A 27192-nucleotide genomic window follows, 5' to 3' on the forward strand; every position below is an offset into this window, starting at 1 on the left:
ATCGCTAAACTTCCACTTCCCCATAGCTGAATAAAATCCGTTTTATGGCTTTCTGTGGTATCTGAGATACGCACCAATAACACGAAACCTCAAAACTGATTGGCTGTTGCATGTTGGTCTATTTTGTAGTCGTAATACAGCAAATTATATTTGAACAAGCAAAATAAAAAAAAACACGGAATAAAAATAAAATAAAATAAATAAATAAAAAAAAACATTCCAAAGCGGTGCGTGAGCATTTCAATGAGATTTACATGGACGTAGGAAAACTAAGACATGATTAAAATGATTTAAGACCTAGAACTTCAGCAAATTTAAGACTTTTTAAGGCCTTGAATTGTGATTTAGAAATTTTAGACTTTTTAAGACCCCGCGGAAACCCTGTTAAAGTACAATCGACTACAATTCCATTTTTTTCCTTTTTTTTATTTATCGGGGAAACATGACCACATGATTTATTCACCAATAGTGGATTGTAAAGTCTGAGAGCACACTGAAAGCTTGAGTTTACTAAAATACTGAACTTGTAACCCGCATTGTTATTTGTTATGCAGATAATTCAACATTTGTATATTCAAATATAGCACAGAATACGCAACAGAATGCAAATCAGACTTCACAATATATACTGGAATTGTGCTTGATAATAAACTCCATTAGAACTCCATTCTCTCCATACTGTGATAATGAACGTCATCTGGAGTGGAGTGTGTGTTGCAGGTGCACGCATCACGACTCCAGACTCGGACAGCCAAACATCTGCTTTCCACGGTGAGGAATCCGCCTGCAGGATTACAGTGAGCGATGATCTAATCACAGCCGTATATGATTAGCCTCGAGCGTCTCGATCTAACGTCCGTGTTTTCTTTAGTGTTTAACGTCTTCGTTCCTCTCCCAGATGCCTTCACTGTCGGGAGATCAAGACACCTCATGGATTTCTGCACTGGAAACACTTACGGAGAGTTTTATTTCATTAGCCAGATTCCCTCGTTCATTATCTGCAGCTACACCTGAGGAACGAGACGTGTCTGTCTGTGTGTGTGTGTGTGTGTGTGTGTGTGGTTTATTGATGTGTGTGTAATCAGGCCTGAAGAATAGGATGCGTTATTGAATTCAAATGAACACTCGCTCTCTCTCAGTGTGTGTGTGTGTGTGTATTTGTTCATTCTGTATTTCGGTCTCCAGAGCTCGAGCTCAAACGGACCAGACGCTCGACAATACCCTCAATCTGCCTTGTTAATTTATTTCCAATTAAATTACCCTCCTCTGAAAGGGTTTCTCTCTAATTCGGTTAGAGTAATTTCATTTGAGGTTTCATTTAACAGAACTGCAGAAGTGCTGAACCTCACTTGTAGATATAGTTTAATATGATGAACGCTGTATAAAAATAGGGCCCAATGAAAATTCATTTAGTCCCCCCACCCAAAAAAAAAAATATATATATATATTTATATATTCTCAAATCCCCCCCATTGTATTTCTCTGGATTCTGTTTTAATGGTTTAATTAAATGAAAAACATCAGAAAGCATGTTACTGTAAATCAACACAAATTCATTTAAGTTTAAGATGAAAAAATGTATTAAAATTAACAATATCCAAGCTTTTTTGAATTCCATTTTATTTTTTCACAAATTATATTTAAATTTGTATATATTTTGCATTTTAATTATTTAATACAAATTTATTATCCAAAAAAAAAACTGATGAAAATACAACAAAAAAGTCAATTTTTGTTTTCTTTTTTGTCAAATTAAGTGCTGCACATCAGAGAATTTTTACAATAAATTAAAACAAAAAAAATTTCTTGATGTCGTCACATTCCTTAAAACTCTTTATTAAAAAGAATACATGAAGAGTTCAGATGCAAAAGCCTCTAAATGCCATTTGAAAATTTCTTCTTTAATGATGATTTTTATCAAACTTGTATATTTAAGTTCAGTAATTTCACTTAAATAACAATTAATAGGTAATTATCATTGCCATTTAAGTGAAATCACTGAACTTAAATATACAAGCTTGATAAAAATCATCATTAAAGAAGAAAATTCCAAATGGCATTTAGAGGCTTTTGCATCTGAACTCTTCACATGTTATTATTAATAATATTACGTTGATACAACATACAGTTAAAATATATATTTCGGTCAAAATTTCTATTTCTTAATAAAAAAATGTGCCAAATTCCATGACATTCCAAATTCCACACTTATGTCCATGTTTTCTGCTTCCCAGATATCAGAAACAGAGGCCATTTCACGAAGCTCCTTCATTAAATCAGTAAGTCACTGGAGGTAAGTGTTTTACGCTCTTAACCATAATAAAAATGGCTGTAATAGCTCAAGTGGCTCATTGCTCTGTGTTAAAATGGAATCAAAAGAACACTCCAGCATATGGCATTCCGGAATCCCGACAGGATGGAATGTCTATGGATTCCATATAGAACCATTCCACAGATAAATCAGATGCTGACCTGACTTGACAGATCTGAGATCAGCCAGATGGGCTTGAGTGAAGAGTGTGTGTGTGTGTGTGTGTGTAGTGTTTGGAGTCAGTTCCATACTTTCTGCTGCAATACTAAGACATAAGCTCTACCCGTAATACAATATTTCGAGAAATCCACCGGGACTGAAGGAAGGGATATAAGAAAACGATAAAAGGACAAAGAGAACAAAACTTGAAAAAGAAGTGAAGTGCAGCATTATGTGGATTCTGAGAACAGGTACCACACATGGAAGAATAAATCACACCTTCATAGTTAGGATAGCAAATTTATGGTATAAAATTATGATTTTATATTTTGAAACCGCAATGTGTGATATTTCTGAGGAACTATTGACAGAAATGCACCATCATATCCATAACTATGTTTTCAGTGGTGTATAAAGACCTTACTCAATGAATTTTTTTTTATTATTATTTATTAAATATATATATATATATATATATATATATATATATATATATAATTCATTAAATTGTATTGCCTTAGAATGAGACATTTATATCTACATAACTGCGGGCACCCCCTTCTATAATTGACAGTAGATAACCCAATAAATGAAACACACAAAGCCCTTTTAACAAGTAGGCCTATCAATAATTATTTGTTATATTATCTGGAATATTTTTCGAATTGGTTTCCATTGTCTGTATTTTCATCACCGAACATTTTCGCATTTTGAAGGGTAATGGAAACACGGCTAGTTACACACCCTTAGCTTACTCTGGCTATTCTCTGCTGTCTCAGACGAGGTGTTTGTCCCGTTTCAGCCACTGTAGCTTCTTCAAAAGGGAGGGGTGAGCAGTGGGTGGAGTCCTAAGTGCAACTCGCAATCGAACCACTAGGTGCTGCTAAAATCTACACACTGCACCTTTAAATAAGTAAATACTAGGCACATTCTACATTCATATTCAATTCTAGCATGCAGAAATTACAATTGACAAAATTATAAGGGTCCGACTGGTCCGAAAACCAGCTGCTTATTTATATTTTTGTGAAAGCTGAAACATTTTTGTCAGGATTATCTGATTAATAGCAAGAGTTCAGTTAAAGCAACACCAAGTGACTTTTCCTCTTCGGTCGCCCTACAGGTTGGAAGCGGAATTGTCCATTACCGTTGTCGTAAAGCCAGCCAGATTGTGTTCATAAGGCAACATAGACGGAAGTTGACGGAACATTCTCGGCCACCGTACATTCGTTACTAGGTAACCAACAACATCGCGCGAACACACGTCGTGATGGAGAAGGGAAGAAAGCTCGTCTAACATTTTTATAATTTTTTCTAACGATTTTGAAAATATTATTCAAAATTAAGGTAAAAATTCGTACTTACTGTTGTTTTAACAATATAATATTTTTGTGAAAAGAGTGAAACCGTTTTATGACACGAAGAGTTCAGTTAACAGATACTCGTTACTTGACGCGTGTTAAATGTGTAGACAGAACAGAAATACTTAGATCAATTAACTTAATTACAGAGACCAGAATTTTCAAAGCTCATCACCATGACGACCATTACTATAGTGATGACATGCAAATGATATGGTGATTTGGTGGGAGGCGGCCAGAAGGCTGTGATACGAGGACATGTGAGGTTAGTGTGTGTGTGTAGCTGAAGCTCTTTAATCTGAGCGTCACGAGCAGACAGAGGGAGACTAATAGTCTGAGGTAATTCGGTAACTCTGCAAACGTTTCTGGCAGTAAGCGACAGATCGATAAACGGCAGTGTCAGAAACAAAGAGCTGGAAAAGCGGAGGCTTAAGAAGATCTGATGGTGCAAATCTAAATGCCACATCTATTAATCTGTCAATCATTCACAAACACAGAGAGAGAGAGAGAGAGAGAGATTGAGAGAAGATGAAGGTCAGAGTGATTTAACATCAGCGTTACGAACATCAGCGTCCCATCAGGTAATTCTGTCCCATTTTTTGGCAGGACCTCGAGGATCGATGGATGTCAGTCTCAGAAACAAAAGAGCAGGAGAAACCAGAAGCTTGAACTTCTGATCTACACTGTCAAGCTCCACAAAGACCCATAAAAACGGTCCATGCGTGCGGCCGAACGAGAGAGAGAGAGAAGGAAAGAGAAGGAGTTTAAATCCACATTTAGTGTGTTAAAGTTAAAGCCCACGGGAGCGAACAAACTAAACGTAAGAAACTGTGAAGCGTAGCGCTAAATTTAGCGGCATGAATGATCCAGTGCCAGTGATCCATGTGATGAACTTTGATGATTCATTTACAGCGCAGAGATCAGCTGTGCCAACACACGTTAGAAAATCAATCCAGGGTCACTGTATATACGCCACGACTATCTCAAAATCTGGATTTAATGTCATAAACAACACTTCTTCAAAGGACCACTAGAGCTTCAGGCTGAAGATGATGTGTCATTCAGTTTCGGGCCGTCGAAATATTTAACTACATACAGTAGTTTAGCTGTTCATACGGTCTAAAAATGCTGGGGTGAAAACAACCCAATTTGGGCTATTTGGCAACATATTGCTGGATCAAAATTGGACACACCAGTGAATGTTGCTGGGTTGTTTTATTAAAGGGATAGTTCACCCAAAAATGAAAATTCTGTCAGTATTTATTCGCCCTCATGTCGTTCTAACCCCGTAAGACCTTCGTTCATCTTCAGAACACAAATGAAGATATTTTTGATTAAATCTGAGAGCTGGATCACTCCTCTAGGCTTCTAAAGGGATTGAAATTAAAATAGTCCGAGTGACTACAGCGGCTCAATCTTATGTTTATCAAGCGACGAGAATATTTTTTGTGCGCAAAAAACAAACAAAAATACCGAATTTATTTCAACTATTCATTTCCTTCGTTCATAACACAGTCTCATCCCAAGAATAGGCTTGGGTATCGAGAATCGAGTATCATTTGGAACCGAGACTAACTTTTCGTTTTTCCCGGAATCGTTCAAAAGTAAAAATTTCGATTCCTAGTTTCGATATTCACAGTCCGCCGAGCGGAATAAGAAACCGCTGAACAACACCAACGAAGAACCGTCTACCAGAAATGTTGGCATAACCGCGCGACATGAGTAGCTTACGTCGGCGGTCCAAAGTGTGGCTTCACTTTTCTAAAAATAACGAAATCTCTGCAAAAATGCAAAATTTGTGACAAAAGGAGTATTTCCTTCAGAAAGGATTATTTCCTTCAGAAAGACCGTTGGTTAGCAAGGTTAGCTAAACTTTTTTGACCCTGCCTCTTAAAAGAATCGGAATCGAGAATCGTTAGGAACTGGAATCGAAACAAGGAATCGGAATCAGAATCGTTCAAATTCAAACGATACACAATCCTACCCAAGAAGTCATATAACTGACATCTTGGGACGTCTTTTGACCATACGTCAACATCCGCCTTTTTAGGGTCCCCTTAAACGTCGGTTGATGACGATCCCGGGCCGTCATACAACTGACGCTTTACCTTTAACGTCGGTTAGGTGACGGGGTAGGTTTATGTCTTAGGATCTGATAACGTCATATAACCGACGTTTAAGGGGACCCTAAAAAGGCGGATGTTGACTATGGTCCCAAGACGTCAGTTATATGACGTCTTGGGATGAGACTGCGCTGTCCCTCACATTCACAAATATTACATTCACATTCACGAAATGTAGCTATTTAACATTTTCTTGCGAGAAAGTATTTGTCGCTGGAGTCTTTTGGCATCATGTCTGGTTAGGACACGGTGTGGCAGGCAGCGAACCAAAACCGTCATACAGCCCGAACCGTTGAACTGTACCCTTATCTAAAACGTGATGAATCAATATATTGTTTTTTTTTTTATTAACTTTAACGTGCAGCTGAGTGACTTGTTTACTGTATGTGCCTCAGACTCAAGTCATTTGCTGCCCTGATTGCATTTGATTTTGCACTTTTTTAAACTGTACTGTGTTGTGAGATTGTCGTTTGTCCATCTTAAGCTACCGTAGTTTCGGATATAGAGAGAGAGTTGAATGCGTAGTTCACGCTATTCTGCATTAGCTGAATAAAAAGTATCTTTAATGAAGATCACGACCCGCGTATTGCTTCATATCATGACATACTGTAACATGATTTTCATTTAGAGTTTCTACTCTACTGTATTTTTTACAGTATGCAAGTGCTGCATATACAGACATTCAACACTATACGATATTCAGTACAATACAATACTTAATATTCACCTTAGCTGCGATTACTAGCCTATACTTTTTAACGTGTTTATCAAATAATGTGTGTGTGATCTGAGAGCATTGTTTGATTTTGAGAACAAATGAAATCGTTTTCAGCAGATAGTTTGAGTTTGCCAGAAGAGGAAGGTCATGTGTTTGTGTAATTATATAATTGCTTGTTAATGTAGTTTGAAGATGTGGATTTGTGTTTAATGTTGTGAGAATATGGGAGAAAGGTTCAAGACATGCGTCTTAGCGATTGTGAAAACCTGTAAAAGGCTGTCTAGTGGAAATACTTTATAATATTTAATGACAAGACTGAAAGTGCTGATGTGTCTGTCTTCTGAACTTTATGGTGTGTGATAGTGTCTTGTAAAGGATCACAAACTTTCATGTTTCTAAAAACCTCAGTCTGAAGAGATGTTACACACACACTCTCTCACAGAGACTAATGACACTGGCATAGTGATCTTAATTACATATTGTTCATAACAATGGAGCTTAATTATTTAAATAAGAGTGTGGCAGGATGAGTCACAACCTAACCTAAAGCAAATGTGATCGGCGCTAGATCATGCAAAACATGATGCGTTTGCCATGTGCGTTGCTATGTGGTTGCCGAGGTGTTTTCTTCCTGTCCTGCACCTTCAGAAATTAGATTTGTATTGTTAGCCAGGTCAGAACTGGCGAGTCCGAAGCACAACTTCAAGCTGGAAAATGTAATGTTTCATTATTGTCCGTTGCATAATGAATGAATGGACGTTGAATAAGTTATGCACCACAGTTTAATACTTAGAAGTAATGCTAGCGCAGCTTTCCTGTGGAACAATAGCAATGTCTCTTTTGTATAACGAGTCATACTCTGTTGTGTCCATGATAAAAGCAGCCCACATCCCTGTTCTTCATTAATATTCACACAACATCAAAGACCAGCTCAATCAATGTTCTCACTGGAATTAAGTTATAAGAAAGGACGTCAAACATACGCGCATGAATTAATTAATCTCAGTGCTTCAGAAGGAGCATTGAACACATTACATACACGTTTTATCAAAGCAAAAATCAATAAATACACGCCGAAACCGTGTCAGGCTGATATCTGATGAGACTCTCCGCCCGTTCACTTATTCTCTGCCCTCGGCGATCCAATCTGGAAAGGCTCATTAGCATAGATTAATCAGCAGTAAACGAGTCTGTAACGAACTCAAGAAGCCACGGTAATGATTTCAGCTTCTGTACTGCGAGAATCACTATCATTTCGTGTCCCTTTTGATCATAATGAATTATTTAATAAATTCAGCCATTATAGGCGCTAAAATCATAATTTCTTCATTGACAGGGACATCGTCATATTTACACATCACATTGGAAACGCAGTGAATGGGGCGAGACTTTAGGACTCAAAAAAGGATCAAAACTGCCCACGCGAACGCAATTAATCTGAACAGACTCAAACGACCGAGCCTGGATCCTGAGCTCTGGGTTAAAAGATCAATTCACTCAATTATTAAATGTCAGACATCACTGTCTTTCCTTCTGTAAAAATCTTCAACTCAACACAAACAAACGGGCAATGAACTGTCCAGCTCCAAATAACACCGTAAACACACAATTAACCCAGCGAGCACAAATATATTTAAAGAACGCTTTGATAATGTCACTTAAGTTAAAAACAAAACAAACAAAAAAAACACTATTTATGAACGTTTTCTTGGTTATTCGTTTTCATTTAATCATCTTGCAAGCACCATCCTTTACGAAAATATATGAATCATCAATATATTAAATGGTTTAACAGTACATTTGAAAATATACAGAATAATATTGTGTTAATGTGTTACAATTGAATAATACATAAGGAATGAGCGCATTTCACAAATTGAAAAACATGTGACAATATATTTACTAATATATCATAATGTAACTTTATATTCAGTAACACTTCATCATATACTGTATAGAAGAATATGTAATCAGATATGGTACAGACATATGTAATAAATATATTGCAGATATATTTACTCATGTAACATAAACATACATAAATAGAGAAATATATTATATAAATTTCTTATATATTTTTTTTAATTATAAACATTATTAATGTTTCATATTTTCAAGCTAGTTAACAAGAAAAGCACAAGATATAATCCCAGTGCTGAGAAGAGCACAGATATTACTAATCTGAAGATTTTAAAATCACACACAGATATCAATAATCTACATATGAATCTCAACAATGGTGACAATCACAGAAATGTTTTATGTTGCAGTGCATGATAGGAGCCACCAATCAAAACACATCCATGGCTCACATCATGCATTGCAGCATGGATCAATAATATTATAGCTTAATATATTTTAGATTAAATCTGAACATTTTCTGTCCCTCCATTGAAAAGATACACGAGACACAGGTCAGCAGCGTCTTACGTCAGCAGCGCCACTGAACACGGATCGACGACAGAACCAGAAGAGAATACAAAGCTGAATAAAGTCGTAGTTTCTGTTATTTTTGGACCAAAATGTATTTTCGATGCTTTAAAACATGTCACATGGGCTACTTTAATGATGTCTTTATTTCCTATATCGAATATTTTTTATATCGAGCCGTCGATAAACAAACCTCAGTATATTGACATGCACATTTTTAAGTTTGTGGATTAGATTCAATGCTAAACCCAGTATGTGTGTGATGATGAATGGCCCTGAGAACTAATAAGGATCCAGACTCATATATAAACGTCACTATAGATGAACTATAGCAGCCGAAAATATGATTGATTATATTTTCTTTAAAGTAATAACTGTTTCTTTCTCAGGGAAACAGCCTGACTCTGCTCAATCCATTCAGGTGTGTGTGTGTGTCCCTATGAGATGGACCAGTGATTCACAGCCTTACCTGAATACAAATACACCTTCAATGGGCTCTGAGGGGGAAATGATCATGTTAGCAGGGTTGTGTTTCAAATCACGTACATGTCAGTCACAGCAGTGAGTGAGTGTGATTCAAGCTGAAGCACACAACAGAAGAATCGCCAGTCCAAGAAAATTAGCCCTTTTAAAACACAGTGAACTACAACCTACAAGGGAAGCACCTACATCCTAAACCAGGACTCTGATCCGGGAATGATTCGGGACGCGCTCCACTAGCAATGACTCAAAATCTCTATTGATTCAAATTGTTGGTTCAACAATGTTGCTAATCTAACTATTAAATAATTTTAATAGGCACGCACATTGGATCTGACGTCAAAAAGGCCTCTCTCAATAAGTAAAATTTACTTAATTTTTTCAAGGCAACTGATATTTTTCGAGTAAATTTCACACATATAATTAAGTAAACTATACTTTACGAAGTTAAGTGAAAGTAACGTTAGAAATTAAGTAATATTTATTTAGCTAATTAAAGATTTTACTCAAACAATATAACATTGTATTAGACAACACTGTTTAAGTAATCAATACTTACGTGTCTCATCACGTCTTCAATATAGATATAGCATGCGTGAACGCAGACCTCAATACTTGGTAGACAATATACAATGATGTTAACATTTGATAGATAATTTTTTGTGTTTGAATGTGTGATTTTAAGTAGAAAATGAAATCCAAATGTCACAAAATGACTAATCCCAACAACAAAAGTAATGATAAAATAACGTAAATACAACTGGAAAACAGTGAAAAATCAACTTCATTAATTATTCATGGCCCAGTGCATGATGGGAACACCAGTATCAGAAAAGTTGAATAATTTTACTTAATTTAATAATGTTGATATTTACGCTTTCATTTCTACACAATTGAATTGAGTTCTACTATAGAATTTACTTATTTTTTAAAATTCTTGCCTGAACTAACTTTATTCATGTAAATTCAAAACTAAGGATCATTTTTGGCTTCAATCTCTCATGGAAAAGAGGTTTTTATTACACAGTACCTCTCGTAAGAGAACACACACACGTTCAAACAAACATACGTCCACACAAAAACACACTCACTCGCACACAAAAACACACACTCTCTATCTCTCACACACACACTTATACATGTCTATAAAAACACATGGAGAAAAAGTAATTCATTTAGTAATGGTTATTTCCACTTTTCCATCAACAGACTAAATTAGGCTGAATAAGCTAAAGGGAATTGTATATGATGGGAGAGAAGGGGGAAAATAGCACAAAAATAACTTAATTGACACAATGACAGACACACACACATAGCTCAGTCTCTAAAGAACAATAAAGAAACAGTTTATTATTTTTAGGAGACCTTTTTCATCCAAAATTACAATTATATCATTTTTTTGACATTCAAGACATTATGTTCTTTCTTTCCACCAATACCATTTTATAATCGCTTGTCTGATATTAACCAAACACTGCTTGAAATCATGAAATAATGCGGAAAATATTCCTTTAAGTAAAACAGTAAACAAGCTCCTTCTTCTTAACGGGTTAGTTCACCCAAAAATAAAAATGATATCATTAATTCTCTCCCGTCCGAGAGTTTTCTGTCCCTCCATTGGAAATGTGTGTACGGTATACTGTCCTTGCCCAGAAAGTTAATAAAAACATCATTGAAGTAGTCATGTGACATCAGTGGGTTAGTTACAATGTTTTGAAGCATCGAAAATACATTTTGGTCCAAAAATAACAAAAAGGACTTTATTCAGCATTGAAAAAATTACAACCGCTATGGAATTAAAATAGATATAAAGATGATGAAGGAATTAAAAGATTAAAAAGCCGGTGGATCATATTTTACGCTGCTTGTTTTACTGTGAGATTTCCCCAATAATAAAAAATAATAAATAATATCTGGTCGTGTGGTTTCAGACTGTTGTTTGGTTTATTCTGACACACACACACCTTACATGACCGGTCCATCAAAGTACACCCAAATAATCCGCTAATTCAGAAATGCTCCTGTAACAATCCCAGGAGATTAGTAAGCACATCTGAGCTCCGGTGCAGGTATTAAAATATTCCTGATCATGTTTGTATCACATTCAAACACTCCAGGAATATAACGTCAATATGATCCTCCTGTAACGCTCCACTGTTTGCTTTAAGCTCTGGGTGCCTGCTTCTAATTATGGATCAATTTGCAGAACTAAACTGTCCCTCTCACACACACACACACACACACACACACACACACACACACACGTGCTTTGTTCATGGAGAAGCGACGTATGCAGCCTCTCAAAGTAGAGCACACACACACACACACTCAAGGGATTGAATGAGTTTTGCATAAGATAAACACTCAAGCCAACATCTCCTTTAATGACCAGACAAGTGAAGATCACCGGCCAGCGTGAAGAAACTATCTCGTGCTGTGCAGACTGTTTACTGAAACTCACTATTTATAGCCATCAATTCAATATACATCACTTACTGAACATCATGAACATCACAGCGACCGAGGCGAACATCTGGAGTCAGATGCACTGCTAACTAAACTATGTTATTTTAAACAATGCCATTCCTCTATGAATAATACAGGACATTTTTTTTCAAAACACCTCAATGGAAAAAAAAATCAAAATCACAATGAATTCAACACACACACACACACTCACGCTGAGAGATTGAGATACACACCGAGACTTAAAGTGCATAAAACACAAAAAATGTGCACTTCAAAAGACTACTTCTAATTCAACATGCATTTTCAACATTTTAACCCCCTCCACCCACATATCAATACATTTTTGTTTTTAAAATTACCAATATTACCTTCTAATATGACTAGTAAATCATAATTTGCTCAAATCACAATGGCAATCAAAAAATGTCAAGTGTATAGCCTAAATGAGGACTTTCCTGTATGCTATCATCATGCTGGATCTTCAAGAACCCGCAGATATCTGAATATGGATTCATATTTTTATGTTTTGAGCGCTTTTCTGAAACTAAACAGTATAATGTGGTGTGTGAGGTTCTTATAATCCTCTCTCATAAACACGTCGATGATAGTTTACAGTCAAATCCTCATAGAGCGCAGGTCAGCTTTACCAAAAGCTCTAGAGAAGTAATTCAAACTAATATCTGAATGTGCGAACATCTTTTATAAGTCTTTACACATGTTTCTAGGAGAGAAGAAATCGCCTCAGGTGGAGGAGCAGGTGTGCGGGCGCGTGCGGGCGCGCGCATCTTCAACTGGACTTTGTCTTTCACGGATAAATAAATACAAATAATAGTAAATAAAAACAGTCGTACTCACCCGAGGAGCGTCCAGAGCGCGGGCTTCATTCCTCAAACTGCTCATCTTCCTCAGTAAATCCTAGAGTTTGTTTGTGGAGCGCGCGCGTAATCCACCACTAACACACACACACACACAAACACACACAGATCTGTGAGATCGGAGAGAAGCGCACAGGCTCAACAGTTTCGCTGTGTTTTGTCCCTCGTGTGCCGCTGTTTCCCGCAGCTGAGAGCAGAGCGCGTGAGGGGTCAGATCCGTTACCGGGAGCCCGGTGTGACGTCACCGACCGTGGACGGCACGGTTACTACAGTTGGATGAGCGCGAGAGAAGACTTCACTCAGCGAGCGTGCACGAGCTTCACGGACACGAACACATTCTGTCAACACCAGATATCAATGTTTATTTTTTTTTATTTATTTTTTTTTTTAGTTCATTTATGTAGACCAAGTGAGGATAGCAAAAGAAAGTAAAATGTGACATATTATACCCAAATATTCTTCATGCAGTCAAAATTTGGGACCAATAAAAAAGTGTTTGTTTGTTTTTTTCTTTAATCGCTAATGCTCTAACTGAACATTCATTGCTATGGGTCACTGCTGAGCTAAACTGGCATTAATACTGTAGTTAAATTTAACAGCATGAAATGTAATATGATCTTCGGGTTAGAAGATATGGATCATATTTCATTCCAAAAAATGTCAAAAAGACATACCAGTAATATTTTAATTGAAATAAAAGAAAATGACCATTAAGATTTTTGTGACTAAAATAATTAGGATTAAAAAATATACAAATATGTAAAGAGTTTACGAATTATAGCATATTGAGTTAATTTTAACTCTATATTACAGTAAATTACTGTAAATGACTACATTACAGTAAATCACTAAATTACAGTAAATGTGAGTCTACTTAAAGCAGAACTAAGTAACTTTTTTTACCTTAACTGAACAGCTTTGGAGTCATTGTAATGTTAATATTACTGATTTCGTGTTGAATGGTGATCATCTCGCACCCCCCTGGTGCCTGTGAGCCGCAAAACCACCCTTGCAACTTTAGGCCGGCGGCTCGCCGGCCTCAGTGTTAGGAAGTATCGTGAGATTTCAGGTCTCGCGAGGTAACGAATTGCTTTACGGCACTATACGCGCACACGCATGCGTACACGTCCCCATCCATCCAGGAGCCGGCTAACTATAAGAAAAAGGTAACGCTAGATATTGAATTCTTCACGTTTTCGTGATGGCTGATGTAAAAGAAGAAGAAGAAAGCTCGGAAGTGTTTATCAGAGGAACAAAGAAAGAGAAAACGGACCGGCTTTTTCAGAATAGAGAGAACTGAAAGAAAGTGAAGCCTGCAAAACCGATGCTGACCTGGCCTTCTTGTTGTTGCACTTGTAAGTATCTTTATAATAAACTGTGTTTAATGTTTGTATTTCTTGTAATTGTGACCTCGGGAGTCGGGATGTTTGCTATTGTCTGTTTTTTTTTATTATTATTATGCTCGCTGTCTGTTACCGGCTTACTAGTACGTTAGATGTTAGCATTTTCATTAGCAAACAAACTTGTTTTCTGTAAGTAAGTGTTTTGTCCGTTCCTCTAGCAGGGTTTATTTGTGTTTCTCAGATCGCCTATAAATCGATATGAAATGCTACAAATTATGCATTAGTTTAGCTTGTCGTCAGCCTCAGAATTAGTAACGTTATACTGTGCTGCTGACTTGATATATAATGCATAAACTGACACGAGAGCTGCTAGCTAATAATGCAACTTTTTTATATTTATTTACCCACATTTACACAAACAGAACTATAAGTAAACGAGAAATTGCATTGCAACTTCACACATGCAACTCCATCTGTGATAGTTTGACCTTGTGTATAAATGATATTTTGATAAAAAAATTGATACATTTTCTTTTTCCTTTTTAGCTACAAGCGTTGGCAAGTGTTATCAACTCCGAGGCACCCCAGACCACCAGTACCACCAGTCTCAAGCTTCAATAATAAAATAAAAAATCTTGTAATAAACAAATTAAACGTGTTTGACTTTCTTTGGTCAATCGTTACGATAGACAACTCGGATCACCAGAAAAATGATAGAATAATGTAACGTAACATGTATTTTGATAATGCATAATCAGTAGCTATAGCTGTAGGCTAAACTAAAAATAAATAAATAGCGGAAATATTTATTATAGTATTATTGATTTTTAACCATAATGTTACTGATAACGTTTGGTAACACAATAAAAATATACACTATCTCAACATTTGAATAATATTGTTCTGAGAATCATACATACCTCAGTGGACATGGCTCGGGGGTCAGTTTTGTTTGAAATGTGCTGGGGACAGAGACGCATTCGGAAGGGCATTTTCAAAAGTGCTGGGTAACGCATTCATTCTTTTTTTCTCTTTCGAGTAGGTAATGTTTTGAAAGACGATGTCCTGTAGCTTCCTGATGCACATAAATAAAAATGAGCACAATGTCCGAGTATAGTGGGTATATAGAAAATATTCGCCCTTGATATGTACAGTGATGGTCCGTCCAGAGGTAGAATTCCGCACTCGAATAGTTTTTATTTCCCCCTCATCAAAACCAATAATGTTTATCAGTGGTTGAATTGATATAATGTTTATCAGTGGTTTTATATGTTTTGATGAGTGGGGAAAAATATACGAGAGAGGAATTAGAAACCATGAGAAAAAGGGACACGTTTGTGTGCATTTTGATTTGTGATTTCACCGGAAAGAATCTCCGCAACGGATTGAAGCGCGTTTCTGAGAGAAGCCAACACATTTCAGTGCTAGATCGCCTGTTATTTAACAAACAAATGAAACGAATGCTGTTAACTGGAGATGTTTTATTTGCATTGGTACATCTGTGCCGCGAGATGTTTCAAAAATGGTGGGGATAAAATCCGTTTGTTCGCCGGCTTCTCTGAAAACAAATGCACATGGCCTGCCTGAACGAGATGGGAGGGGGAGTTGACAACGAGTTTACGACAGTTTTCTCATATATATATACTCCGAAACTGTAGGGGGAGCTCGAGAGAGAAACCTGCGAGAAAACAGCAAAGAAGTTTCCAGTCTTACTGAGCGCTGCTTTAAAGTCGCTTTTTAGAATAGTGAGAATAACAAACTGCAAAGTAAAACATAATTTTCTTCATTGTGACAAAGATGTATATTTCCAAAGCATTTCATTTGATCTGGACATCTCTGTAATTGAATAAAAGGAGCATTATGCTTCTATTTTTGGGTGAATCGCACAAAGATGACAGTTTCATGGACCAAATGTATAAGCCTATTATATCTCATAGCGTAATTATCAGCATTTTTCATTATGACTTCTTCCTGCTGACATAAAGACGTTCTAGACAATATGAAAATAATATTGTGTGAATATATTATTCATATCTGCTTCTATATTTGGTGATGGCATGAAAATAGTTAGATTTAACGAGTGAGTCCAGCATCAGCTCTCGGGTTCAGGCCAGGCTTTGTGTCACTCGGGTATAGAGTATCTCACAGAACCAGGACACATGATACTAAAGACACACTCTCTCTCTCTCACACACACACACACACACACACATTGGGCTTCAAAATCCTCCCCAAATCTCTTTGAACGGACTGTAAGCCGTCATGTAAATATATTCTTTAAAGCCATTTAACTGCCCCAGTTTCTTCAGATTTAGTCACAATTCTGCATAAAACCGTATGAAATACAGTATCCATTATGCAATACATATTTGTCAATATAATGCCACGCTGTTGTCACATGACCACATAAGTCCGATCAAAAAAGAGACGTTACATGCCGCGACTGATATTACTTCCAGTTCATTCAGCTTCTGAGAATGCAGATTTTCCTGGAGGATGCAAAACAATGCATTCTGGGTAATATTTGTCGTTTTCGAGAAAATAGCCAACAGAAATTTAACAGCGCTTAAAGTCGACACTCATGATCACACCCTATACCTCATTCACTATTCCCTACATTAGTTCACTAATATAGTCCACTTGAATGAAAAGAAGTGAGTGAATTGAGACACTGATGAACACCTGATGAGCAGAATCACCGAAGGACAGAGAAACAAGAACTGAAAAAGAGAAACACAACTGAGTGTGAAAACAGTTTTTGCTTATTTTAGAGCTATGCGAATAAATTGTTAATGTGTATTCTTTAAAGTATTCTTAATTAAAATATGAAATGGAACTAAAACAAACACATTAAAAGCACGTTAAAACACATTTGAACATGCGTCACTATTTTTTTTTTTTACTTTCGTATTTTTATTTGTAGAAAAAAGACAAAAGGGACAATACATATTAATGAGCATTTTCCACAAATGTAAATATGCCCGATTATAGGCTAATTTCCATCTGCAGACCCCCAAGCAAAGCCTCTGAGGGCAGATTTATATTGCATGTATAGTGTGTGTGTAATGAAATCATATCTGTCTGAAAAAGGGGATGTGATGAAGACAAACAGGTCCGTGAAACTACACACTCATTGAGCCGTTTCATCATCTCGCGCTCCTCTTTCCATTTGTTCAGCAAATCCGCCGTTTTCCTGCAGTTTAGTCCTGACTCGGCGTGTGTTTCTCTCGGCGGCGAGGCTGAACGCTTGCTGAATCAGCAGAATCGACGTGTGTGTGTGTGTGTGTGTGTGTGTTCTCTTAAGAGGCTGGATCTGCTCTGATCTAAAGATCTCTGAGGGTTCAGAGAAACACGTGTGCTGTGAATCCAGATCAGATCCACCCACAATGCATCACTCTCCAGAGTCGCCTACTGTATTTGTAAGTACAGGAGACTGAGTGCAGATGCTATACTGTAAAAAAAAATATTGATGGTTTAACTTAAAAAAGTAAGTAACCTGGGTTGCCTTAAAATTTTAAGTTGATTGAACTGGAAAAAGTGAGTTAATACAATGAAGGAGATTAATTTAATCATCAGAAACTCAAAATAATAAGTTATCTCAACTAAATAAATTAGTTAAGTTGATTTGACAAAAGAAAAAAATGTTGTGATTACTACACTGTAAAAAATATTGTTGGTTTAACTTAAAAAAGTAAGTAACCTGGTTGACTTAAAATTTTAAGTTCATTGAACTGGAAAAAGTGAGTTAATACAATGAAGGAGATTAATTTAATCATCAGAAACTCAAAATAATAAGTTATCTCAACTACATAAATTAGTTAAGTTGATTTGACAAAAGAAAAAAATGTTGTGATTACTACACTGTAAAAAATATTGTTGGTTTAACTTAAAAAAGTAAGTAACCTGGTTGACTTAAAATTTTAAGTTGATTGAACTGGAAAAAGTGAGTTAATACAATGAAGGAGATTAATTTAACCATCAGAAACTCAAAATAATAAGTTATCTCAACTAAATAAATTAGTTAAGTTGATTTGACAAAAGAAAAAAATGTTGTGATTACTACACTGTAAAAAATATTGTTGGTTTAACTTAAAAAAGTAAGTAACCTGGGTTGCCTTAAAATGTTAAGTTGATTGAACTGGAAAAAGTGAGTTAATACAATGAAGGAGATTAATTTAATCATCAGAAACTCAAAATAATAAGTTATCTCAACTAAATAAATTATTGTAAAGTTGATTTGACAAAAGAAAATATGTTGTGATAACAAATCTTGAAAATATATGTTTTACTGGAAAACGGTACTGTCAGAATTTGGCCTTTTTTACAACAAGGGTTAACAGTGCAGAAACAACGCAACCTCACCCTTCACGAGTGGACACAAAGTTTTCAAAAACATTTAAAAAAATATTACTGACCTCAATCTTTTGCATATCAGTGTACACCACAACATGGTGCATTTACAGACTTTATACATTTTAATATCATGTAGGATACCGAATTTCAGTGTTTGAGTGTCTTCCTCGCGCGTCAGGACCTCCATTACTCCCCGAGACAAGCGGAAACCCACAAACGCTGACAGCATTTAACCGCCCTCATGACAGTGTGATATTATCATTTCGTGCTTCATTGAAGACGGATCAGAGCATGAACATCTGACATATTGCACTCTATACAAGGATACATAAAAGGCTGAACATTTACTCATTTAAGCCATCATACATCAGTAAGAATGACTTTTCTTTTCCTCATGCACAGCTATTACAGGATTTCAGAAGCCTGCTAATATACTCAGAGAACAAAAAAAATTGTACCTTTAGAGGTACAACAGCTTGTCCTGGAGCAGAACCTTTAAAAAAGGACATATTTGTAGTACCAATACATTACTACCTTACTAGGTTTTATCTTTTTGTGGTAAAAAGGTACGAAAATGTCCTTTTTTTAAAAGGGATACTCCACTTTTTTGGAAATAGGCTCATTTTACCACTCCCCCAGAGTTAAACATTTGGGTTTTACCGTTTTCGAATCCATTCAGCCGATTTTTTTTATATATATATATATTTAGAAGAATAGCAGTAACCAGACAGTTTCTGGTCTCATTGACTTCCATAGTATATATTTTTTCCTATATGGAAGTCAATGAGACCAGATACTGTCTGGTTACTGATATTCTTCTATATATCAGAAAATCGCCTGAATGCATTCGGAAACGGTAAAACTCAAATGTTTAACTCTGGGGGAGTGGTAAAATGAGCCTATTTCCAAAAAAAGGTGGAGTATCCCTTTAAGGTTGTCCAGGACAATCTGTTGTCTCTGTACAGTTTTTGCATCATGCTTTTTGGAGCTCAGCATTTTAGAAATCTTCTTTAGTGAAGAGAGAAATGAATCCTTTTGATTGTCATGACGACAGCGTCCTTCAGTGTGTTGTTAGCCTCTTCACATATAATAAATCTGCATTGCCTCAAGCAGCGCTTAAAAACACTCAATGTATACTTCATAACATACTAAATCTAATTATCCTTGATCTTTTGAAATAAAAGTGTCTGATGCACAATGGAAACAGGAAAGAAACAAGAAAAACTCGATGATGATGATGTCAGAAACCGAATCACATTTACATAATCAACACCTATTATGAATTCAGCAACTTCATGGTGAAGTAATAAAAGAAACAATACACCAGAAGAGTAATAAAAACTACAAAATCAATTAAAGGATAAAAATAACGATATAAAAGAGACTTATATTGTGAACACAGACACCCTATGGGACTGTGAATATAAATAAATAAATCATCTAGAAGATCTAGTCCTTGATTCATGTTGTTTTTTCACATTATAGCCGATTTTATAGATTTCAGCATCAAATAAACGCAATCAGCATTCATGGCAGCATCTAGACGCGCATTAAAAACCTATTAATGCACGAATAAAACATAAATGACGCAAGCGCTTGAAGAGCTGGCACTGGAGCATTATGAGATAATCAGTGGGAATTACACTTATTCAGACCTAAAAGCTCTTATGGCCGTTATTGCAGTGCTATAATTACTCTCAGACCCAGTAATTAAAGCTCTCGATACGAGGCTTTTCGGAAACACAAACACATCCTTCATCCATCGTTGTAGTTTAATAACTCACACTTTGAACATATCTCTATATGTGGATGTGTGTGGGCACGTCTGTGGGCCGTAAACCTCATCCGCACGCTTCATATTTACATACAGCACATTTTTAGCACATGTGCAGAGATTTAAGATGAAGAGAGACTGCCGGCCTCTTCAAAACACTGACAAACTCAAGATGGATCGGAGAATAAATGCGTCAAGTACGTCTTATGAATCATCAGCCATCTGAAGAGAAAAACGGCATCGACGCCTCAAAAGCCTCGATTCCCTCTCTCTGGCGCTCGGATGTCGCCGGTCGCTGGTGAAGGTGACTTATTAGCCTCCCACGCGTAACAAGACTGCAATCTAATCCTGCGGGAGCATCTGTGGAGATCGGCCAGGGTGCGCAGCGGGCGACCGATCACAGATGTGATGTAATGTGCACAGAATCACTTCGGCTCGTACATCCATCCATTACACATATCGCTCTCTCATTACAGCTCATTTTCCTTAATGTCTCTCACTAATCAGGTTAACATCTATCATCCTGGTGGCACGCAGCATATTTCTCCATAAGACGCATTTGCAGGCGTCCTTGAGTTGCTTTAACGTATCCAGAAGGTCATTTGTGGTCCCAGTTGGAGCTGGTAATTGGTTTGAGCTGGGCAACTATCTCGACCTTAAACTGGTTTGATCTGACATTTCTTGAAGTCTAAGCTGGACATTTATTGTCTGGACCATCTCAGACCAGCAATAAACCAGCTTTACCACCTTAAATTGATATGATTATGCCGGCCCGCATTTGGTACTTGTGTAATCGACACCATGTTGTCGTCGTGGGCTTTCAAAAGACCATCTTTTATGTTCCACAGTAGAAAGAAAGTTTGTAACAACATGAAGTTGAGTTCATTTTTAAAAAGTTTTCTTTTCGTTTTAAAATGGTTTACATGGTAAACCACTTAAGTAAGCATGTTGCCACGTAAACCATTTTATGATTTAAGGGTTAATAGTATTGGTTGTGTTATGATCTTTATTTCATAATCATTTGATTTGAATCACTGAACTCATATAGAAGCCAATTTCTGAATTCAATTTACTTAAGCAATTATAGCATCAATTTCCTTGAAAAGCAAGTTATTTGTAACTTCTACAATATAATCCAAATAATTACTTTTTTAACACACATAGATTAAGAATCAGTCTATGAATCTCAACAATGGTGACAATTATAAAGAATGTTGCTGTGCATTCTGGGTGCCACCAATCAAAACTCATTAATGGCTCCCATCATGCCTTGCTGCATGAATAAATAATGAGATTATGTTCAGAGGTGATCTGTTTGTCACCATTGTTGAGATTCATATGCTAATTCTTGATGTCAGTATGTGCCTACCTGAAATACTTTAAGATGTTTTTTTAATTGATTTGATCATTTGCTTTTTATTGAAAAGGTTAAAAATGGCATCCTCTAGCTACTGTAATCCATAAGGTTAATTTAATTCAGAATTTCTCTCTGTGAGATAGGCCAACTAATGTTTATGTTGTATCAGATCACCTTTTCTATTTGTTCATCTGGCTGTTATAACTCATGTACTGCAGCCAAACAAAATGGGCCAACTAAACTAAGAGAGGCATTAAGATCATAGTGTCGATTACAATCTTCAGCAGATCGTCTGGTCGAGTGCTCATTAGGGTCATTGGAGATGTTTTAAATGCATCTGATCAATAACACACTGAATGGAGACGTGTAGTTTCAGTTCTGTCAGCGGCCCGGCCTCAGATTCATGCGTGATAGGACAGAAAGTCATTACAAAGATGTTTATGTGCCCACATTGACGTCTGGCACAGAAGACCCAGTCGAACAGAGAGAACGGTCACATCTATCAAAGCCACACACACGCTTCTCATTGAGGTAATGAAACAGAGGCCGACTTCAAGGGCTGATAATGAAACTTCATTAGTGAAAAATTGAACGATTCTCCCGAATCTATTTTCTGCGGCCTGCAACAGAAGAGCAGGGCGTCCTTCCTTCTTTCACCGAACTTTATTAGCTCAGACGGGCTTCTAATGTTGATGACGTGTGCATCTGCAAAACACACATATATGCATAAGAAATACTCAGATTTGGGAAGTTCATACATGCAGTGCTCTTGTGTTTCTTTAGAGCTCCTTTCATTTGTCTCTCAGTGGGACGTGTTGGTCTCCAGCTGATGAATGTGAGTGGAAAGGTCAGTGTAAACTCTCTGATACGCTTTTAATGAAAAATCCAACAATCCTCCACTGATTCTGGACACACCAACACAAAAAACATTATTAAAACCACGCTTGCCTAATTAATCAGTTACAATGTGAACCATAACTCTTCAGCTAACCTCTATACACAAATATCGACTAATACGTAATTAATTTGTACTTCTAAATATATGTATATATATATATATATATATATATATATATATTCTTTTTGTTTTTTTACTAATAAACCTTAACTGAAATACTATATAAAAAAACAAACATTTTATTTCAGTTAGTAGTGAAACGTTTCTCATTTTCATTTTGTTTTACTTGATGTAGGCCTACTAAAATAACTAATAAAGTCAAGTCGTTAATAAACTTAACAATGAAAATATTAAATATTAAATTAACATCTAACTAAAAATATTAATAAAAACTATAATAGTATCTAAATGGCACTAAAATAATAACCCTGAGCTAAAACCATAAAACACATTTTCATTCATTTAAATAAATAAACATTAAAATAAAAAATAAAAAAACATATTTTGTAACTTATACTTATTTCATTTCATCTGCCAAGTCAACATTTCTCATTTTAGCTTACTTTAAGGTCATAACTAAAACTTAAAAGAACATAGACATATTAATTTAAGAATGACATAAACATAACAAAATTGCTAAAAAAAATGAAAACAAAAAATATAATAATTTAATAAAAAAAATATTAATAAAAAATATAATATAATAAATAAATATAATAAAATCTGATTAAACATTTTGTCAAAACTTCTCATAACAATGCTATATTAATAGCTGGCCAAAATCTTTATCCAATGATGAACATATATTGAATATTAATTGCATGTTTCCTGGATTGGTGCTCCAATTATTTGGTGGTAAAACATCTTGACCAATGAAGAAACATGCAGTTGACTAAAATCTGAAAAGCCACTGGAGTTTTCCTGTCATGAACTGTAAATATCCTCAACACCCGCCTCATTCCTCTCGTCTCTAAAGAAACTTCATGCAAAGGTCACAGAGGACGAGGAATGAACTGTCTGACATCAAAGCTCTTAAAACGCCAGTATGGGTTATTAACGTAAGACCCGACCTGAAGTCTGACAGATTAACTCGAAGAACATTGTTATTAAAAACTAGAACTCCATGAACAAATTAGTTGGAAAATGTGTAACCTGAAGAAAAAATTATGACATTGATATTTTCTTTTTCGACAAAAAAACCCCATGACTTTACAAATCTGCTGTCAGCAAGATTAATTTAATTATTATTTTTCTTCTCATTCTTGAATTTCATTTAAATGTATTTTTGTAGCATCGTGCATATTGTTCCAAAGCAGCTTTATGAATTACAGTCTCACAAACCCGTCAGCAATCAAACCGAAGATGAATGAGGCATAGAGAAATCAACCTTGAGATGTTGACGAGGGTAAAAACCTTGAGAAGAAGCAACATTCAGCTTTTGTTCAGATCCTCCTCGGGTCCAACAAAAGACGGAGGAAAAATATGAATGTGTATAATACGCATTACTTCATTCACAAATCGGACGCAAGACCCACACAGTATCTCAGAGCACCATCATCAAAACCTCTTCTCTAAAGCTGAAGAGGATTATTTAGAAGATAATGAAGTTCATCAGGAAGTCAAAGTGCCTATAAATAGAGAGAGATCAGTGTTGTTGCTCTCGGTGGGCGTCCTGAACAAAACCAGCCTCAATAATCAATGATGAAGAATCCTGAAGAGTCAAACACTTCATGCCAGAAACAAACATCTGATGGTCACAAAACAGCACCTGGAGGCTTCACAGCAAAATCCCCAGTGTTAAATTAACACTGAGATGGTGAATTAACCTATATAAACTCTGAGCAGAGTGTTAAATGAACACTGAAGCAGATAATTAAGTGAATAATTGAGTGATGATTGAGTATTATTGAAGACACCTGATGATAACAAGCAGAAGCACTGAAGGTGAAGGTGATTTATTCTTATAGCACTTTATATAGCTTGTTTCCAAGCAGGTTCACCTTAATAAACTGGAAACACCGTCAATATCATCAGTAAGCAGCATGAGATAGTTATTATTATTCAGCTCAAGTTAGTTCAATATTGATAAGATTCAGTACAATCACAGAGTCAAAGTTCATTAATTAAAAAACAGATCACTTCAGCAATGAAGCAGCTCGACAGAAAACGTGTCAGTATTCAGCTCAATTCAATCCAAATGTAGTTTTCATCCGACAGTGTCAGTGAAGTTCATCATCAATCGTGATACTGAATACTGATTCTCTTTTAAATAAGCTGAGGATTTATCAAGATAAATTTGTGACAAAATCAAAAAAGTTTTAAAGGGAATGAAAGAAAAGAGCGAAAGCCCGGACGGACTCAACAATGTGCATTTTTGTAATTAAAGCAATATTTGTGATACATTCAGTGTATTCGGGAGAAGTTGAGTGCCAATGTTTGCTTATTTTCTATGATTTATTAACCAGAGACAGAAATCTGATCAGAGATATGACTGTATGTTTCTGCGAGGCGTTCTCACATCCTCTCGGCTCCTCAAGAGAGTCCAGATTATGGGAACCAAACTGATGAGTGAAAACCCAGATATATCTGCTTCTCGGGAGCTTTAACACACATCAACCCTCAAATCTCAACAGTGGTTTTTGGCGTTCTCATGGTGCACGTAAAAATGCTCAGGATGCCACTGTGCTACATGAGGAGCTGTTTATTAAGCGATCTGCGATCTCTCTTTAAGATGGGATAAGATATGAACTGAGTTACTTTGCATATTAATGCAATGATGGAATCTGCTTACATTTAAATTTACTGTAAATCTTTTCATTGTACCGTGCATTTCAAACACATGGCTGTTTGGCAGAGAAGATATTCAATCATGCTGATGTTTTAAAGAGATAGAGAGACTAGTTCAGTGTCTCAATGGTGAGAGGAAGTGAGGTGACACTTAGAAAGTTTTTACAAGATTTGTCAGATGATGTGGCTCCCTCACCTGGCCAAAGAGAGAAAACGCATCTGAATGCAAAACAGTGTGTCAGTATTTTACTTTGATTATCAAAGATTAGTTTTAAGGAATAACAACATTGACTGCAGGGGGACTTAAGGGAAAATTAAAAAAAAAAATACACATCCGTTCTGTTGCTATACAAACATTTCTGATTTCTATTAGAATGATTTCTGAAGGATCATGTGATGAGGACTGGAGTAATGATGGTGAAAAGTCAGATTTTATCACTGAAATAAATTGTATTTTATTGTGTTATTATTTTAAATTGTTATAATACTTCATAATATTACTGTTTTACTGTATTTTGGAGCAAATCAATACAGGTCAATTGGTCAATGCAGCAGAATATACTTGTGAACGGTATACTATGTAAATCCCCCTATTCTTAACATTTCTCATGTAAAGACACGTATTATGAGCAATAATCATCAGTTTAATTTAATCAAGAGTGTGTTTGTCTTACCGTGTTGAAGCTCATCAGATCAACAGCACCAAATGACTGACTGTTTTAACACACGCACTTTAGCTCTACAGTGAAGGACTTTGTGTGGTTAACACTGTTTATTAATAAACACCCAGCGACGGAAATATCACTGTCCACTCCCTGAACAAGAGAACAACATTACTGAACTAAAACTAACTAAAGAAAACTGATGATCTTTTCCTTCTCTGTAAGTTGAAGATGAATAATTGTGAAGATGAACGATAGTGATTTCCAGGTGAGGATCATCAAGGTGGATGTCAGTCGCAGGAGATGGTGACCTCTGGTGGCAGTTTGAGGGACTGAACGAGCACAGATGAGACGAGATGTGTCTGACTGCAGAACTATATACGGGACAGCAGCTTCAGATCGAACAGAGCTGACGATCAACTAAAGCCTGCTTTATACCAGAGATGGTCTTATTATTGGGAGAGACCAGGATCTGTGGAATCACTAAAGAAGAAAACTCAAATTTTAGTCACCATTATGGAGATCAGTGTTTGCTTTAGTTGGGCAGTTGACCTTTACATAGTTAACTTTAGATTTTGTTTGTCTACTGTACATGAGTTATGACAGCCAGATGAACAAAGAGAAAAGGTGATCTGTTGGTGTTGGTTATGTTATAACATAATCATTATTTCACAACCATATGACCTGAAACACTTAACTCAAATAGCACTGATCTCTGATTAGAATGTACATTGGTCATTAGAGAATCAAAGTGATTCAACCATATAAATTCCAGGTTGTTCAATATAATGTAAATTATTTCTTAAAAGTTGTTCTGATAAAATAAAATTAAAAAATATTTTTTTTCAGGCACACACAGACATGTAGATTCAGTGTGTGAATCTCAACAATGGTGACAAAAATAATATTCCGATTAGGAAAATGAGATTTCTAAGACAATTCAGATCATAATTTATTCATACTGATCTTCAGAATGTACACAAACACAGAAGTATCATACAGAGAGTTTTTTTTTTTAAATTTTGTCTTCGAGTCTTTAAACAAGAAGTGGTTTCATATCACAACATTTAACAAGAATAGAATTTGCAGCAT

General features: G+C 36.0%; 1 protein-coding gene across 2 annotated transcripts in view; it reads right to left on the bottom strand.

The window, feature by feature from the left end:
* Positions 1 to 13214, bottom strand: part of gcgrb (glucagon receptor b) — a 34340-nt gene extending 21126 nt beyond the window's left edge. For both annotated transcript variants that reach the window (XM_089132733.1, XM_039647353.2), the window contains exon 1: positions 12907 to 13214. The gene's annotated coding sequence lies outside the window, so the exon portion shown is untranslated. The remainder of the gene's footprint in view (positions 1 to 12906) is intronic.
* Positions 13215 to 27192: the final 13978 nt, after the last annotated feature.

The sequence above is a fragment of the Pimephales promelas genome, chromosome 6 (assembly GCF_988280905.1).
Source record: "Pimephales promelas chromosome 6, fPimPro1.hap1.1, whole genome shotgun sequence".
In the NCBI taxonomy this organism is placed as follows: Eukaryota; Metazoa; Chordata; class Actinopteri; order Cypriniformes; family Leuciscidae; genus Pimephales; species Pimephales promelas.